A 7,846-nucleotide genomic window follows, 5' to 3' on the forward strand; every position below is an offset into this window, starting at 1 on the left:
TGGCACTCCACTCTTTCACTCTCTCACTCAACCTCTCAATTACATTTCTGTAGAAAGAACGTGTCTCACCTCTAATAAACACACAGATCTTTGCTTACTGTCCTCGATCAGGCAAACGAACACACTGTTTTGCGCTTACACGCTGAAATTTGGTGCAAAGTTCTGTGTAGAGCAAACGGTGAAGAGAAACCCGGTGAAGAGAAACCCAGGTCACAATACCCCCTTCCATACCATTTCACACTTCACCATCTTTTGGCGTCCAAGACAGTGTTCTAGAATAAATATATACCGAAACATACGCAAGATTTTGGCCTCCGCCCTGAGAGCAGTAGGTTTTTCCGGAATTTTTTTTTCCCTCTCAAAATTATAAGTCAGTGTTCTAGAACTCCATTGCTTTCAGTCCCCAGCAGTGAGTGAGCGCTTTCGTTCATACGCGGCGGGATGGAGCTGAAAGAAACGGAGCTGCAGGCCTGTGCTGTTGGTTCATACGCTGCGGGCTGGCTGTGCTGTTGGTTTATCAGCAGTGGGTTGGCTGTGCTGTTGGTTTATCAGCAGAGGGTTGGCTGTGCTGTTGGTTCATACGCTGCGGGCTGGCTGTGCTGTTGGTTTATCAGCAGTGGGTTGGCTGTGCTGTTGGTTCATACGCTGCGGGTTGGCTGTGCTGTTGGTTCATACGCTGCGGGTTGGCTGTGCTGTTGGTTCATACGCTGCGGGCTGGCTGTGCTGTTGGTTCATACGCTGCGGGCTGGCTGTGCTGTTGGTTCATACGCTGCGGGCTGGCTGTGCTGTTGGTTTATCAGCAGTGGGTTGGCTGTGCTGTTGGTTCATACGCTGCGGGTTGGCTGTGCTGTTGGTTCATACGCTGCGGGCTGGCTGTGCTGTTGGTTTATCAGCAGTGGGTTGGCTGTGCTGTTGGTTCATACGCTGCGGGTTGGCTGTGCTGTTGGTTCATACGCTGCGGGTTGGCTGTGCTGTTGGTTCATACGCTGCGGGTTGGCTGTGCTGTTGGTTCATACGCTGCGGGCTGGCTGTGCTGTTGGTTCATACGCTGCGGGCTGGCTGTGCTGTTGGTTTATCAGCAGTGGGTTGGCTGTGCTGTTGGTTCATACGCTGCGGGTTGGCTGTGCTGTTGGTTCATACGCTGCGGGCTGGCTGTGCTGTTGGTTCATACGCTGCGGGCTGGCTGTGCTGTTGGTTCATACGCTGCGGGCTGGCTGTGCTGTTGGTTTATCAGCAGTGGGTTGGCTGTGCTGTTGGTTCATACGCTGCGGGTTGGCTGTGCTGTTGGTTCATACGCTGCGGGCTGGCTGTGCTGTTGGTTTATCAGCAGTGGGTTGGCTGTGCTGTTGGTTCATACGCTGCGGGTTGGCTGTGCTGTTGGTTCATACGCTGCGGGCTGGCTGTGCTGTTGGTTCATACGCTGCGGGTTGGCTGTGCTGTTGGTTCATACGCTGCGGGCTGGCTGTGCTGTTGGTTCATACGCTGCGGGCTGGCTGTGCTGTTGGTTTATCAGCAGTGGGTTGGCTGTGCTGTTGGTTCATACGCTGCGGGTTGGCTGTGCTGTGTTCATACGCTGCGGGTTGGCTGTGCTGTTGGTTCATATGCTGCGGGTTGGCTGTGCTGTTGGTTCGTACGGAGTGGGTTGGCTGTGCTGTTGGTTCATAAGCAGTGGGTTGGCTGTGCTGTTGGTTCGTACGTAGTGGGTTGGCTGTGCTGTTGTTTCATATGCAGTGGGTTGGCTGTGCTGTTGGTTTATCAGCAGAGGGTTGGCTGTGCTGTTGGTTCATACGCTGCGGGTTGGCTGTGCTGTTGGTTTATCAGCAGAGGGTTGGCTGTGCTGTTGGTTCGTACGTAGTGGGTTGGCTGTGCTGTTGTTTCATATGCAGTGGGTTGGCTGTGCTGTTGGTTCACACGCTGCGGGGTGGAGCACGGAGGCGCAGGGCTGTGCTGGCCGTGGGGCCCGGTGCTATATTGTGCGTGCAGACATCTGTGCCTGCATGAATATTAATCTCTGTATCCTCACGGGGGTCGTATTTGACGGCGGGGGCTGGTCTATGTCCGCCACAGCCGCGCACGGGCAGAAGCAGATCCACCTGGTGCCACCGGGGGCGCTGTTTCCCTCCCGTCAATGAGAAAGCCTGCTTTTCATATTAGGAATTTCTGTGCATAGTGTGTATATGTGTGGATGTGTGTGCGCGTGTGATTTTATGTGTGTGTGTGTGTGTGTGTGCGTGTGTGTGCGAACATGTGCATAGTGTGTACATGTGTGGATGTGTGTGCGCGTGTGATTTTATGTGTGTGGATGTGTGTGCGCGTGTGATTTTATGTGTGTGTGTGTGTGTGTGCGTGTGTGTGCGAACGCGTGTGTGGATGCGTGTGCTTTTATGCGTGTGTGTGTGTGCGTGTTGATTCTGTGTGTGCACATGCATGTTTGTGTGTGCACATGCATATGTCTGTATGCGTGCATGTGTGTGTGCATATGCTTTTAAGTGTGTTTGTATGTGTGTATGCATGCGTGTGTGTATATGCACTTTCTGTGTACGCGCGTGTGGGTACATGTGTAGATGCATGTGCTTTTTTGTGTGTGCGCACGTGCGTGTGCGTGCGTGTGTATGTGTCTGTGCATGTGTGTGTGTGTGTGTGTGTGTGTTTGTGTGCACATGAATGAGCGTGTGTGTTTTCAGGGGAGGAGTTACACACGTGATTGTTTTGCGCATATTTGCATGTTTTTTTTAGTTGTAGGCAAATTGCACAAAAGAGAAAACGGTAAGAAGTTAATCAGATTAAAAGGAAAGCAGGATGATGCAGGAACAGGGGGAAGAGGAGGGGGTGGGGGAGGGGGAGAGGAGGGGGGTGGCAGAGGCAGAAATGATCACATGCCATATTTTGGAGCGCTGTAAACCTTGTGCAAAAAATTACACTTCAGTCTTGTAAAAAGACTCAAAATACTACCTTGTTTTAAGTTCATGTTTGCTTCACAAGTGAAATCCATTGGCAAAATCTTGAAATTAAGTCAAACTGTCTCACTGATTGGCAATACTTTCATCCGATTTGGCAAAAACATAAAAGAAATAAGACTTCCAAGTCTCAATACAAGACTGAAATACTTTTAGCGCGAGTTAGCCGGTCTTAGCTCGTTCCCCAGCTCTGACTCCGTCGCTGTGCCCGCCAAACGGCAGGGACGCCCAGATCAGCAGGAGAACTCGGCTAACTGTCCACTCCAGCTGGGGGAACTGAAATAAAGCAAAACAATTAATAATATACAATATACAATACACAAAATACAACCCTATCAACCTCTCTAAAGCAGCAAGGCCACAGAACGCCAAGACAACATATTCACAAAACTTAAATTACCGAGGAGAACAGGCCATTCAGACTGACAGCGCTCCCCTCTACCTGCCACTAAACTACACCTACTGCTTACTTTGCCTAACAGCTAGAGAGTATCTAGCACCGCATTTAGCTTGGTCTTGAAAACCGCCAGAGTTCCTGCCTCCAATACATAACGTTAATATTTACAGAATCCAGTATTAGAAATGCCACACCTAACACTGTCGCCAATCTCTGCACTTCTGAACAACAGAACAGCGCAACATGGCGAGAAGAAAACTGCTTTATCATTGGAGTACGGAACTGCTTTCACACCGGAAGAAAAATGAAATTATACAAGATGGAAAGGCGTTTGTCCTACTGTAAATAAGAAGGGCCAAAATGGTTGTGTTGAGTGCATCAACAATAGATCCAAAATGGAGTATCCTGGAGTGGAGACGGCTTCAGTTAAACAAGAGGAGATATTTGGGGAGGTCTCCCGGGAACGCAGAGTGCACTCCGGGGCCTCTGCTGGGGCGGGACAGGGTGCGAGGGATGGGGTGGGGGTGGGGTGTGTGCGGGAGGCTGTGAAGACCATGTTAACCCCCGTAAAACACCGACATAGAGGAGCACCAGACCTGGGGAAACCCTGCATACACACACACATACAAACATACACACACACACGCACACATACACACACACGCACACATACACATACACACACACTCACACACACACACACACATACACACTCACACACACATACACATACACACACATACACATACCACATACTCACACACACACATACACACTCACATACACGCACACATACACATACACACACACACTCAGACACACACACACACATACACGCACATACTAACACACACACATACACACTCACACACACGCACACACAGAGACCATAGAAACACACACATACACACGCACAGACCATGCAAACACACACGCACACACAGACACACACACACATACACACATACACAGACCGTACGAACACACACACACACAAACACACACGCACACACAGACACACACACACACACACAGACACACACACACGCACGCACACACACACACACACACACACACACACACAAAAGCAGTTCTGCAGTCCTAAGCACTAAACACCCAGCGTGTTGGGGGTTGATGGGGGTTTTGTCTCATCAGTGCTAATTAATATTCCCGTCACTGACGCGGCCTAATCACCAGCGCTGGGGCTAACGTATACAAATCTGTCTGAGCTCCACGTCCCCCGCCTACTCCGCCCACAATCTGCATAAATTACCCCGCAACTGCCACTCTGCCCCTGCGACACACTGCAGGGAGGGGGGTAATGGCAGTCTGAAGGGGGGATTGGGGGGTAGATCTCTCAAGGTCATCATTGGAGGGGGTGGGGGGTGGTTTTGGGCTATACAAGATTCCGGGTGATGCAACCCCCCCCCCCCCCCCCCACCCCACATGCACGCACATGCACGCACACACACACACACACACACAGCTGCTTCTTTTCCTGTGTACGGCAAGAAAGTACAAAAATGAATGCGTTACCGTGGAAACGCACCACGTGTTAACATATCAAACACACGATATCACACACATACAGATTAGGCCTACATCCCTCAGCAATGATAGACGAAGTTATGACATAAAGTCACAACATTATTACATACATTTGGTGTTCGTGCACCATGACACGGTCACAAAAAAAATAATAAAAAGACATAAATCACATGACCCAACATGGAGACATTTCCCTGCTACATACAAGGGCCCCGACCTTCACTAGCGCCCCCACGACGCCCAGGGCGGCCATTGTGGCTCTTGTGTGCACGTGTGCGTGTGCCCGGTCGCCTGCCAGAGCACAGCCTGAGTCCATAGGCTGTCATCATGCATGAATACTGCATGTCTTCAACAGAGAGAGAGAGAGAGAGAGAGAGAGAGAGAGAGAGAGAGGAAGACAGAGAGAGAGGGACAGGGAGAGGGAGAAAAAGACAGAGAGAGGGAGAGGGAGAGAGAGAGACAGAGAGAGAGGGAGAGGGAGACAGAGAGAGAGAGGAGAGGGAGAGAAAGACAGAGAAAGAGAGAGAGGGGGAGAGAGAGGGAGAGAGAGAGAGAAAGGGCCAAACAGCATTTTTTCTCCAGAAATGCATGTGGGAATGAGTGAGGAAAAAGGAGGGAGAGAGGAGGACGTGGGGAAGAGGGAGAGACCGGAGGGATGAGTTAGAGAAAGATGAAAGGGTAGCAGAGGCTCTGGGGGGGAGGGGGGGGTAAGACATCCTTATCCTCCAGACAGACTGAGGGCCCAGGGGGACTCTGGGTAATGGGGGAGGTTTGGGGGGGGGGGGGGGGGGGGGGGGACTCTCTTTAATGAGGATGTAACTAACTGTAAATATGTGCGCGCGTGTGCTTGAGTGTGTGTGCCTGTTTCTTTGTGTGGGTATGTATGCTGTGCGTGTGTGCATTTGTGTGTTTTACATGAGTATGTGTGTGGGAGCTTGATACATTAGAGTGTGTGTGTGTGTGTGTGTGTGTGAGAGAATGTGTGTATATGTGTTTGTGTGAGAGAGTGATTGTGTGTGTGTGTGTGTGTGTGTATGTTTGAGAGAGTGGTTATGTATGTGTGTGTATGTGAGAGAGTGTTTGTGTGTGTGTGTGTGTGTGTGTGTGTATGTGTGAGTGTGTGCGTGTGTGTGTGCCTGTGTGTATGTGTGAGTGCGTGTGTGTGTATGTGTGAGAGTGTGTGTGTGTGTGTGTGTGTGAGAGAGGGAGAGGGAGAGAGAGATACATCTCTCTGTCTGTTTCTGTCTTTTTCTCCCCTCAAAGACCACCCTATCCTTCCCCTCCCCCGCCCATCAGGTCAGTAGGCTGTAGTACCACTCCCGCACAGGACTCCATTACCCAGGGTGCTTTGGGGAGGGACAGGAGGCGGGGCCTACCTTCAGTGGGGTTGTGGCTCTCCCAGAAGACTTTCAGCAGCTTCTCAAAGCTGACTTCTCTGGGGAAGAAGACCACCCTCACTACCTCTGTGTCCCGTTAGGACTGGGGAGGGACGTGTGGGACAGGGATTATGAATATTAATATTACTATTGCAATGATAATCATTACATTATAGTATTGGCATTACATTACATTACAGTACAGTACAGTACATGACGCTCTTATCCAGAGTGACGTACAGCTGATTAGACTGAGCAGGAGACAAAGTGCAAACCCATCACCAGGAACGTGGTCATCAGTCTGACAATAGTTATAATTATTATTACTGATATTTATAGAATGTTGTGCTGTCATTAACATTCATATTCATATCCATGTTATTATTATTGTAACAGCCTACCCGTCAACTTTGACTTAATCTTAAAGCTCCATTTAATCTTTTTCAGTCGTATCCGTTTCCTCCAAAATGCGAAAGCAGAAAGCAGGAGGGAATTCTTATCATCCAGTGCTCCGAGCCTGTGTTTCCCTCAGCAGCAGACGTTTGGGTAAGACTGCTGATTGGTGATGAGGAGATGAAAATTGCTCAGGGCAGTGTGGGAATGGTGTGGCAGTTTGAGGCAGGAAATCGCCCAAAGCACACAGGCACTGTGGGGGGCACCTCTTCAGCCTGCAGCTGCTAGGACCCCAGTGTTCCGACAAGCAGCTCACAGGCATCCTGAGAGAGGATGCTAGGTCAGCTGGGTAATACACACTCACGTACACACACACACACATACTGTACACACACACACGTTGTACACACATGCACACACACACTGTACAAACACAGACATAGTACACACACATACACTGTACACACACACACACACACTCACACACATACATGCACGCACACACACAAACACAAACACAAACACACACACACGCACATACACGCAGTATCTATTTTGAGGTTTAATAAAAATACACAGGCCTGACATTTGAGATTTGCTCCCTTTCAAAAGTGGAATACACTTCAGTCTATTGAAATGAAATTCAAAATTAAGTTCAGAGAACCCTTCACTGTAACTTTCAGATATTGAAATATTTCCCCCCCCCCAAAAGACGACCACATATTTACAATATATTGCAGTTCATTCCTTAAGTGCCAACTCAACCACATCCTCAGAAATTGACAGAATCACAAAATGGACCGTCAGGGTGTAAACTGTAATACAGAGGCACAGCGTAGCGTGTTGACACAGCAATTGCTGACTGATGCACAACGAGTAATGGCATATGAATACAATAGATTCTGAGACTTCACAATCAACTGTCAGAAATCATATCCAGATTTGAATGATAACAAGTAGCCAGGAGCATACGCACAGAACGTCTGTATTAGACAGGAACAAAAACAGGAGTACAGCTGGACAGGTGTGTGGGCCTGATACGGGGGATGTGTGTGTGTGTGTGTGAGTGTGCCTGTGTGAGTATGTGTGTGTGTATGTGAGTGTGTGTGTGAGTGTGCCTGTGTGAGTATGTGTGTGTGTATGTGAGTGTGTGTGTGAGTGTGCCTGTGTGAGTA

This window comes from Conger conger, chromosome 1 (genome assembly GCF_963514075.1).
Source record: "Conger conger chromosome 1, fConCon1.1, whole genome shotgun sequence".
NCBI classification, from domain to species: Eukaryota; Metazoa; Chordata; class Actinopteri; order Anguilliformes; family Congridae; genus Conger; species Conger conger.